Source organism: Microcaecilia unicolor, chromosome 10, assembly GCF_901765095.1.
Source record: "Microcaecilia unicolor chromosome 10, aMicUni1.1, whole genome shotgun sequence".
NCBI lineage: Eukaryota > Metazoa > Chordata > Amphibia > Gymnophiona > Siphonopidae > Microcaecilia > Microcaecilia unicolor.
The window spans coordinates 187,815,645-187,827,346 of record NC_044040.1 but is presented as its reverse complement, the minus strand read 5'-3'; positions in this window follow the sequence as shown (position 1 = coordinate 187,827,346).

Here is an 11,702-nt window from a genome sequence, read left to right as displayed (position 1 = left end):
ACAGTGACTGAGAACTGTAAATTATCACATGAATTCAGCCACTGTGCAAAGACATCAAACTGAGTGATGTGGAAAACACGGGGGAAATTGGATATTGACGTTGTGGTGTATGTTCAATTCGTGATTCCTGTTATAGAGACTACTGTAGTGCAGCATCCAAATTCACCTATTTATTTGTTGGATACTGGGTCTATTTGCCTTCATAGGATATGTATTTTTAGGTTCCCCTTGTGATCACCATAATTGTTTGATATATGCTCCTGCCGGTTAAACCCCACTGAGCTAACTAGCTGCTGATGTTCAGTGACACTTAACTGAATCGTGCAAATGGTGCAAAATCGTGAAAAGGTCTTAAATACAAAGCGATCCATGCAACCAACTTCTCCTACATAAGCACACAACTATGGAATGGACTACCAAAAGCCGTGAAAACAATCCACGACCACCTAATCTTCAGGATATTGTGTCTATTTGCCTTCAAAGGATACGTGTTTTTAGGTTCCCCTTGTTTTTTGTGGTGATCACCATAATTGTTTGATATATGCTCCTGCCGGTTAAACTCCACTGAGCTAACTAGCTGCTGATGTTCAGTAACACTTAACGGAATCGTGCAAATGGTGCAAAATCGTGAAAAGGTCTTAAATACAAAGCGATCCATGCAACCAACTTCTCCTACATAAGCACACAACTATGGAATGGACTACCAAAAGCTGTGAAAACAATCCAGGACCACCTAATCTTCAGGATATTGTGTCTATTGTACATGCAGGACGTCAGACTCAGAACGAAGGAAGAAGAGGACCTCGGATGGCGGGGGTTGGGGTCCCCCGCCAGCAAAGGTAGGCAATGGCGGGTTGGTGGCAGGAGGGAGGCTCGAGAGGGTTGTCAGCAGGGGGGTCCAGGGCCAAATCTATGGGGGCCCAGGCCCCACGTAGCTACGCCCCTGGCTCGGACTCGTGCACATTTATTTCTTAGTACCGGTGCTTACAGGCTTGTGCACAGACTTTCTTCCACTTCCAAAAGATATCAAAACTAGCATATTTGAAAGAAAGAATCATGAGAAATCCTCTCTTCAAACACCCTACCGCCTGCTCTGAGCTGGCATTAGCTTTTCAGCAGTACGGGTGGCTTTGTTTTGTGCACTGTTCTCTGAGCATTTGGAGGAAATAGGAAATGACCTCATTAACATCCGATTGACTACATTTCAATGCGATTTGTGTTCATCTTTGGCGCACACATTGTCTCCCACACTAGAGCCCTCTGAGCTTCCTGCACTCACTAAAGCCGGCACTAGTCCAGCGCTAACCACCTCTAGCGTCAGCATTACATTTTGAGCATCGGCCTTTGATGTGACTGTCTGCCAGTGCTCGGTTAACTTCTAGATCAGTGGATCTACCCAGATATTCAATGCCAGGATATCGAAGGACAGGAATCAGCTTACAAGCCAATTACTGTCACGGGCTGAATATCACCCCATTAGTACCTAAATGTAATCGTCATTTGTACACTAAAGATGATGAAATAAGTAGCACTTCCACGTGTGAGTGTCACATTCACATGCGTAAGTGCTGGTTGGGTGCTAAGTGGTATTCTGCAAGTTTAGTACACAACTCCAAGGGGGCTGTACACATGGGTGAGCATGGGTGGGTGACCAGTGCCGGCTCAAGGCATGATGCTGGCTGAGGCGGAGCTAAGATGCCACCCCCCCAGGCTGAGATGCCTCCCCCTCCTGAGCTGAAATGCTGCCCCCTTCCTACCTCCAGCCCATTCGTGGCATTTACCTGTTTCGTCATGTTCCAAACCCAGCAGCGATTCCCATATGTTGCCCTGCCCCTGGCACCTGCCTCTTCCCTTTACTGCAGCTGCCTGAGCCTCTGATGAAACAGGAAGTTACATCAGAGAGGCGTCCGCAGCAAAGGGAAGAGGCAGGTGTCAGCAGCTGGGCAGCGTATGGGAATCGCTGCCGGGTTTGGAACATGACGAAACAGGTAAACGCTGCGAACGGGGTGGAGGAAGGAAGGAGGAGATGCCACTCCCTGAAGAGCGGAGAGATGCCACTCCATGAAAAGTGCTGCCCGAGGCCCTCGCCTCAGGTGGCCTAAAGGTTGGGCCGCCCCTGGGTAGGTCCCACACTTCTCTGAATCACTTACAGAACTCAAGTGCCAACTTATGCTCTATTATATAACTAAATCTAGACACCCAAATACTTTTATAGAATTTGTGCTTAGGCTAGATTCTATATATGGCACCAGAAAATTCCACGTGGATAAAAGTGTGCCTAGGCATATTCTCTAAAGCACGCCCATATTTTATAGAATAGGCTTAAATTTCTGCACAGTGTATAGACTAAGGCGAGTGACTCTCCACATGACCAAATTTAGTCATGGCCATTTACACTATGTTTTACTTGGTGTAAATCCCAACGCCTAAATTAGTCGCAGAGCGGGTGTATTCTATAACAACGCGCATAGATTTTAGAAATGCCCATGTCCCACCCCCTTTTCAACTATGCCACTTAGAATTTAAGCGCACCACGTTACAGAATATGCTTAGCGAGTTATGCCCTTAAATCTTAATGCCAAATAGTGCTGATAACATCCAGTTGACAGCACTGGTTAGCTGGTTAACCAATTAAGTTACATGCACTGATATAGAATACGTTTTTTGTGCGGAAATGTATTTATTTATTTATTTATTTATTTGTTACATTTATACCCCACATTTTCCCACCTATTTGCAGGCTCAATGTGGCTTACAAAGTACCGTAAAGGCGTTTGCCATTCCGGTTGATAACAAATACAAGATTGTGTTGTGGTCAAATGAGATAGAGGTGAATCAGGCGTCATGGGTCGAGGGGAAAGAGGATAGTAAATTGTCCAGTATGATCTTTGATTATGTTGTGTTGCAGGGTGTGGGGATTTATGTTGGATCGTTGGGATAAGCTTTTTTTGAAGAGGTGGGTTTTTAATGACTTCCTGAAGTTTAGGTGGTTATGTATTGTTTTCACTGCATACGGGAGTCCATTCCATAGTTGTGCGCTTATGTAGGAGAAGCTAGATGCATAAGTTGTTTTATATTTTAGCCTTTTGCAGTTTGGGTAATGAAGGTTTAGGTATGATCATGCTGATCTGAGTCTATTTCTAGTTGGTAGATCTATGAGGTCTGTCATGTATCCAGGGACTACACCGTAGATGATTTTGTGGACCAATGTGCAGATTTTGAAGATGATCCGTTCTTTGATTGGGAGCCAGTGCAGCTTGTCTCGAAGGGGGTTAGCGCTATAATGCACGATATATAGAGTCCCATGGTTAGTGCCTAACTTTTGGCGCACTTTATGGTAAGAATCTTCATGGTAAGAATCTTAAAAGGGAACTTTAAAACAATAGAGGAACGTAAGACCTTTGAAGTCAGAATGATTAAATATTTTGACACCCACCAGACAGGACTTAACAAAGATCTGGGTTTTCTAGCCCATTATAAACCATAAAATTGTACTGCTTTGTCACCCTCCTGTCTCCATGCATATCTCCCTGTCCCTCATCCACCCGACTCTCCCAGTCTGTCACCTATCCACCCCCATCCTGTTAGACTGTCACTGGAATGCTTTGATGTTTCACTTATATATACTGTCATCTACCAACATTTGCTTATTTCCGATCTGACGAAGAAGGGCAACCTTCGAAAGCTAATCAAGAAATGTATTAAAAGTTATGTCCAATAAAAAAGGTATCATCTTATTTTCTTTTCCATGTTTTATTTTGTTTTATTTCTATTGGTTACCTTTAAAAGTAGACTAACACGGCTAACCAGACCTCTCAGCGCACTTTATGGAATTGCTCCCTTATGTATAATTTAATTTAATTGCAGCGTTTATATCCCGCTTAACCAAAGAGTTCAAAAAGTAAAATTATCTATACAGTACTATCTTATAAAACAGCTTCTACAAATACCATTGAAATAGCCAGATTTTTATGGCTTTTCTGAAACATATGTAGGGGATCTTTTACTAAGCCGTGATAACATTTTTAGCTTGCAGTAGAGATCAGCTGGTGGTAAACGCAGAGACGCCCATTATATTCCTATGGGCATCTCGGCATTTACTGCCAGCTAATTTTTACAGTGAGCTAGAAATGCTCAGGGCCGGTCTTAGGGCGAGGCGACCACATAGGGCCTCGCGCTCAAGGGAGCCCCATGCGGCGCACCTCCACCCCGACCGCTCGAGTTCCAGTCCCCCTCCCTCTGAATTTTAAAAGTTACCTCGTTGGGTTACAAGCAGCAGCAGCCGGCAGCAGTGAAAAGCGTGCGAGCTGCTCGGCGCTTCAGGAGTCTTCCCTTCCCTCTCTCAGCTCTGGTCCCGCCTTCGTGGAAATGAGGGTGGAACCAGAGCTGAGAGAGAGAAAGGAAGGCTCCTGAAGCACCGAGCTCGCATGCTTTTCACTGCTGCTACCTGCTGCTGCCTGTAACCGGATGAGGTAACTTTTAAAATTCAGAGGGAGGGGACTGGAGCTCGGCGGGAGGCCTCAGAAGGAGGGGGGCCTTGGAGCTGGGAGGGAGGAAAGGGGGCCTCGGAGGGAGGGGGCCTCGGAGGGAGGGGGGATGGTCCTGGAGCTCAGAGGGAGGGGTGGCCGGCCCTGGATCTAGGGTGGGGGCCCCATCAAATTGGTCTGCACAGGGCCCCGCACTTGCTAAGACCGGCCCTGGAAATGCTAGCGTGGCTTAGTAAAAGACCCCCGTAATAAGAGATATTTCTAATAGTAAAAGGAATATTATTCCAAATTTCCAAAGCAGATCGTAACAAAGTACTCTTTTCAGTGCTACTTAATTGACAAAACGTTTGCAAAGGAAGCACCAATATCAGCTCTTCAGAAGACCTTAAATATCAGGAAGGTGTATAAATATTAACCCATCTAACGAAGTACCCTGGGCTCAAACCATAGAGAATTTTAAAAATAAAAGTCAGCAATTTAAACTCAATTCAAGCCCAATGTACTTCCCCGTAAGAATGGGGTTCATGATCAAAACTCTTTCCTTTCAATATTAATTTAGCAGACACATTTTGTAATACTTGCAATCGTTGTAGTTGTTCAACTGAAATACCCAATAAACAGATATTACAATAGTCAAGTCATAAGAATTACTACATGAATAATCAACTGAAACCGACAACTGACGAAATTGAGAAACTCATTCCTCCCTTCATTCATACCATGTTTCATCCATAATACAGTAAGAACCGCCTCTGTATTAAAAAATGGAAATTGAGGTCATTACTTTTATCTATAGCATTCACTGTTTCTTTGGTAGAAAGGAAAGGATGGAGATGAACCTGTATTTTTTTGTCTTTTTTATAGAATTCATCCCCTACTTTCTTCCAACCCACCTGGCTTATGTCACGTCCTAAAATTACAAAATAGTTTTTCAAAATAAATTACATTAAAATACTATACATGACTCCATATGCAGGCATATTGTTATGTCGAAACACAGCTGTGTCGGGCTCTTTGGACATTGGCAATTAAAGATTCATCTGGTTACTTACATTTGACTGATTGGTTTATTCCTTCCACAGAGGTGTTTTCCTTCTTTGTTTTTTTGTAATGTCACCTCTTTCCAGACACTATGGCCTGCTTTAGTTGCTGTTGCCATCTCTTCCTGCCCAGCAGGTGCCACCTGGAGATTTCTGGTCTATGTCCAGAGACCACGAAATTTCAATAAATCTGGAGAGTTTCCAAGCATGTTCACTGAGTGAAGCAGACTTGGTAAGAGCCCACTGAGAAAGCTTTACCACATAAAAAGAGGCTTTTTAAAATCAGCATGGTGACTAAGTAAGAGCCTGACAAAGTTTGTTTTATGTAGTTGACCAATTCTAGAAATTAAGATTGCATCTGAACTAGTGATCAAATAAAACAAATTCTCATTATTCTTATTTTATTTCATGAGATCTAAAAAAGAAACTTCTGCATCTTATAGACAAACACCATCATTACATCCTTAGGTTTATTCAATAAAAGGCCTCAGAAGCTGCAAGACCGAGATGTTTTTGTACGGAAGACTAGTGCCACCTACTGGCAAGTCAATATATCTGAGTTACACTTGAAAATTCTCTTGCCATATTAACTTAAAAGTCCATTAATATGACAGGAATTCAATGCATTTAAAGAACATAAGGACCTGCACGGAAAGCAAGTGCAAATGTCCAAGGCTACTCTTTCATGGAAAAAAGTACCTGTACACTTTGTGCCTGGTGTGTTGCGTTTGCAGGATGCATATCAACTGCAAAACTAAATCTCCACACCTACATTTACTCTCAAAACCCCCTCCTGTACCAAGAGCACCTGTTTTCTCAACAGCTGTTATAGTCGGTAAATACTTTTCACAGTAGGTAAAATTATGTACACTTGTACTGTTCCCAGTAGCTAAAAATATATTTTCTGCATAAAAGATCACATAGTTTACCCACACTGAATCTGGACCATCTTCAGGCAGCCATTTTATGCATATAACCACAGGTTTTTACCCTCACAAAATATGTAGAAAATGGCTGTCCTTATGTGTCCCATAAAAAATTATTTTAATTGCATTTAGCGCAATTAAGATTGTTAAGGGGCAGTTTTTGGAGAAACAGCAAAAGTAGGCCATAAGGAAGTGAAATCAATCAGTAAATATTCTGAACAAGCAGCACTAATATGGTTTTGGTTTGGTGGGGCGGGGTCAATTAATTTGTTTTTATTACAGGAATCATACAGAAACAGTTGAGGTTCAAATTTAAAACAGGAAATACATTTCAAAAAAGAAAAGAAAAATCAACTTCAACAATCTAAATCCCCAATTAAAGAGATCACAAGAGCTCAAGAACAGTTCAAGAAAAAAAGCTCAGTGTCCAAGGGCTCCTTTTACCAAGCGGTGGTAAAAGGAACCCTTGGTGGCGTCAGCGTGTGGGTTTACCACGCACCGAGGCCCCCTTTTACTGCTACTGGTAAAAGGCTTTTATTAATGTTAAATCATGATTATTGAACATTGTGATAAAAAATACAGCATCAGAGACACAACAGAGTACAAAAGCCACACAATACAAAATATAAGAAGTAATTGTTTATCATTTATTTGTTTACTATACCATCACTTATTGCATCAGCAAATCATAATGGTTTACATTATAAAAAAATATACATTTAAAACACGTTCAAAGTATGCTCACTAGTTCACAAAATTATCCAAGGAGACGCACCAGCTTACATGTCAGACCTGATAGACCTACCACCTAGGAATGCCCAAAGATCATCCCGCACATTCCTTGATCTGCACTTCACCAGCTGCAAATGAAATACAAACTAATGCATGCGTCAAACTTTATCTACCTGAGCACACAGTTATGGAACGCACTGCCGCGCAGCTTGAAATCGATCTACAAAAGAACGAACTTCCGCATATTACAGAAGACCCATTTCTTTAATAAAGCGTGCCAGAAAGATCAACCAATGTGAATATGCACAACTCGCCCAGCTATATTCAGAGCCGTTTCTTAATATCTGCTTGCATACTATTACTTTGTTTTATTATCATCATGCTGACCAAGATCCTGCAATACTAAATATTTATCTACCAACAGTCTTCCACTACTCATGATGTATTGTAAGCCACTTTGAGCCTGCAAAGAGGTGGGATAAGGTGGGATACAAATGCAACAAATACATAAATAAAAAATAAATAAAGAAATAAAAACTAAGAAATCCAATTTTTGATAGGATAGCACAAAACCATAAAAAACATCACACTGAAGAAATAACTAAACAAATATGATACCATTCATACTAAAACAAAATAAAATTATAATGCTGCATTATAAAGTTGAACATTCTTTATATCTGTTTGATTTTCTTTCCCCTTATCATGTGATGTTTTCTAATACACTCTGAAAAAAATACGTTTTTAAAGCTTTACGAAAGCAAGTATATGATTCTTCCATTCTAATTGCTTTTGGAAGGCAGTTCCACAGTGTAGGGGATAAAAAAAAAAAAGCTGAGGCTTGTGTAGATTCCCATCTAGCCCTTAAGGGTGACGGAATTACTAACCTGTTATCTGTAAGTGAACGAAGTGTACGTGTTGGTGAGTTTGGTATAGTAAGATTTGCTAGATACGATGGGGTTGATAAGTGAAGTGATTTATGTGTCCAAAAGAGAACCTTAAATTTTACTCTGACTTCAATCGGAAGCCAGTGAAGATAGTGTAAGAGAGGTGTGATCCTATCATATTTTGAGGCCCGACAAATAATACGGGCAGCCTTATTTTGGATCATCTGTAAACGTTTTAAATTGACCCTGGTGAGACCTGCATAAATGATATTACAGTAATCAAGACGTGTTATGATATAGGCATATGTTAGGGTACGCATGGAAACTTTATCTATTGTTCCAACCCAACCCCCACCCCATCCTGCTTCTGCTCTCATGTTAAATTGAGAATTCTACTATGAGCCACTGGTTCCATGGTGGCCCAAAACCATTTCAAATCCTTTGGAAGCACTCTCCTCGCCCTGAAGCAATGTCTTGAATTCCTAACCGCTCCATGGTTAACAAAGAGATCATATCTTACATGAGTACACAGTTGTGGAACGCACTACCAGCTGACCTGAAAACAATCGACAAAATATCTAACTTTCGTAAATCCTTGAAGACGTATCTCTTCAACAAGGCCTACAAAGAGGACCCATAGCTTAACTATACCACCTCACCAATCCCCGCCTCTCTGAAAAATCACCTTTCTATATCTATTTTCTTAGAACTTCTTTCTCATCCATAATCTCTTTGCATCACCAATTGTATTTGACACCCTGTAATGGCAATGCCATAACAAATCTCTGTAAGCCACACTGAGCCTGCAAATAGGTGGGAAAATGTGGGATACAAATGCAATAAATAAATAAATAAATATGGATTCCGTGCTGTGGGCTCTCTCCATTGGATCAAAATCACCCACTTTGCCTTTAGGTCTATATGACACAGATATCCTTTAATGCCTCTCAGAATAGACTTAGCCAACCTAGTTACATCAAATAACAAATGAAGATGGAAGGGAATGCGAAAACCCCAATGAGCAGATGTGATCTGCAACACCTGCCTCCAAAAAGCTTAATTGACTGCACAAGACCAGAACATATGCCCAAGAGTTTCAGGTGTAAGATGACACTTAGGACAGGTGCCCGTGGCACTGATTGCTGCCTGGAGAGCCCAAGCTGGAAAGATATGCAAGCCAAGGGCAAATTGATACTGTAGCTCCTACATGATGACATTACTCATGCTCTTCTACACACCCAAGATGCAGTCTTTAAGGTGACCTCTAGAAATGTCCACTGAGAGCTCCCTAGACCACTGCTGAGCCATTCGAGCATAGTCCAGCTTTTCTGTCGAATACTGCAGATACATGTGATGGTAAGCCAAAGGAACTTGGTTCTGCGAACCGAGGGTCAATGCCTCATTAAGAGCCTCTTGCACATCCTATATAATAATTCTCACCACCAATGTTCTAATGTGGGACTGCCTGTGTCCTTGTCTCCTGGAATTGCTGAGCTAGGCTCCGTAGCCAGGATGACGTCACTCACAGCTGATTCCCAGGCAGGGGGAGGAGTAGGGAAACACACGGAACATGTGTCCCTACTCCTCCCCCTGCCTGGGAATCAGCTGTCAGTGCGCCGCTCCCTGCCACTTCGGAGCAAATGGCAGGGAGTGGCGCATCAAAAAACTACAAGCGCGGCACCAGAGAACGCCCCCCCCTCGGCACATCACCCAAGCCCCCCCCCCCCGGCACATCAAACACCGCCTCCCCCCACCCGAAACACATCAACACCCCCCCCCCCCCGGGCACATCAACCCCCTCACCACTCGCATCTGCCACAACGCTGTCTGGCCGCTGCTGCTTCGCCTGTTGAGCAGCAGCGGCCGCTACAAAAAGAAAAGAAGCGATAAATGTTTATAAACCCAGCCCAAATCATTTGCAAATGCCAGAGTTTTACAACGCAGACTCTGCAGCCGCTCCTCCTCTCGCCTTCACGTCACTGCCCCTGGAGTAAGACCCGGAGGAGCACAGTGATGTGACAGGCGAGAGGAGGAGCGGCTGCAGAGACTGCGTTGTAAAACTCGGGCATTTCCGAATGATTTGGGCTGGATTTTAAAACATTTATCGCTTCTTTTCTTTTTGTAGCAACCGCTGCTGCTCAACAGGGGAAGCAGCAGCGGCCAGACAGCGTTACCACTGGCAGCTGCGGGTGGTGAGGGGGTTTGATGCGCCGGGGGGGAAGGGAGGGTCGCTAGACATGGGTAGCTGGAGGGGGGAGGGGAGGGTAGATGGAGGGGAGAAGGGGAGGGTCGCTGGACATGGGTAGCTGCAGGGGGGCAGGGGGAGAGAAGGGTCGCTGAACATGGATGGCTGGAGGCAGGGCAGGGGAGAGGGAGGTGGGGAGGGGGTCCTGAGACCAGTGAGGTGGGGGTGGGGGGGCTCACACTCACTCACTCACTGCCTCTCACATAAACTCTCTCTGACACACTCCATGTCAATCACACTCTATCTCTCTGTCACATACACACACACAGACACTGTCTCTCACACACTCTCTCACACAAACACACACACACACGCTGTCTCTGTCTCTCTCTCATTCTCTCTCTGACACACACACTCCATCTCTCACACACACTCTCTCTCTCTCTCTCTCTCAAACATACACACTCCGAGCAAAACCTTGCTAGCGCCCGTTTCATTTCTGTCAGAAACGGGCCTTTTTTACTAGTCTTCACATAAATGTTCCCACAGAAAACTGCGAATATAGTGACTGAGCTGTCTTCAAATCATCGAAGGGCTTCAACTTCCCGTCGTCTATTAAGACTTGAAACAAATAGTCCACTCCAAGGGCCTGAAAATGCCATTAAGTCAAAGCCTGGAGGAAAATCTGGGAGACCAAAGATGGAGAGGAATGGTGATACCGCTGCTGAGAAGTGATATCTCTTGCACAAACATCACCACGCTGCCCTAGCGAGCTTCAAAAGCAGGTTGTATTTCAACAAGTAAGGAGAGTGTCTGGTATAGTTTGTAATTCCCTCTGTACGAAGAATTAATGTCACATTGTACAAGATACTGTTAAGCAAGCCCAAACCTCCCGGAGAACGAGGCTTCTGTAGGAAGAAAATGGGAAGCCTGGCCCTTCAATTTAACCACAAATACAGCTGCAGTGCTCTATGTAATCAACGCTGATCTTTAAAGGGTCCTTTTACTAAGGTGTGCTGAAAATGGCCTGTGCTGTTGTACACGCATGTATTGGACGTGCGCAGGTCCATTTTTCAGTGCGTCTGCAAAAAAGGTCTTTTTTTTTGTTGGCCAAAAATGGACGTGCGGCGAAATGAAAGTTGGCGCACCTCAATTTTGGGCCTGAGACCTTACCACCACCCATTCACTTAGCAGTATGGTCTTACGCATTAACCGGGCAGTAATCATCAGCGCGCGTACAATGCCGATTACCTCCTGGTTACCGCCGCTTGCCGGAAAATATATTTTTCAGCGCGCATAGTGGACGCATGTAAAAAAATGAAATTGCTGCCCGGGCCACGCGGTAGTCAGGCAGTAGTTCTGAATTGGCGTGCATTGGGCACGCATGGACACCTACGCGGCTTAGTAAAAGGGTCCCATAGTCTCTATCAGGGTCCAATGCAAGT